The following is a 428-nucleotide window of genomic DNA, read 5'->3' on the forward strand; positions in this document are numbered from 1 at the left end:
AGCTTCGAGGGGGCGCGGGTGGAAGGAAATGAGAAGCCGTGATCTGCGCCTGCGTGCAGAATAGAGGTTGGGAGGAGTAAGAGAAGACTGCCGCTGGGCGCGGAAAAGGCGGGAAAACGGACTGTCCTGGTTAGTAACTATCCAGCCTGGGCGTGGGCTTCCAAGTTCGAGGAATCTTTGCTAGGAAAACTCAGTCTGTCAAATCCCATCAGGAGACTGAGGCCCTCCACAGCACCATGACCTGCACAAGGTCACATTGCATTTATGTCAATCCATTTCCAGGACCACACTCAAGAACTGCAGTAATCTATGCCTTAAACCTGTTCCCTAACCTAATGAGTCAACAAGGAAAAATCCCCCAAACCTCCCTAGCCTTCCTACCCTAAAATTCCCACCTCAATCCAACCCGCAATCAACACCCCGGAAAA

This window comes from Dama dama, chromosome 10, assembly GCF_033118175.1.
Source record: "Dama dama isolate Ldn47 chromosome 10, ASM3311817v1, whole genome shotgun sequence".
Taxonomy (NCBI): domain Eukaryota; kingdom Metazoa; phylum Chordata; class Mammalia; order Artiodactyla; family Cervidae; genus Dama; species Dama dama.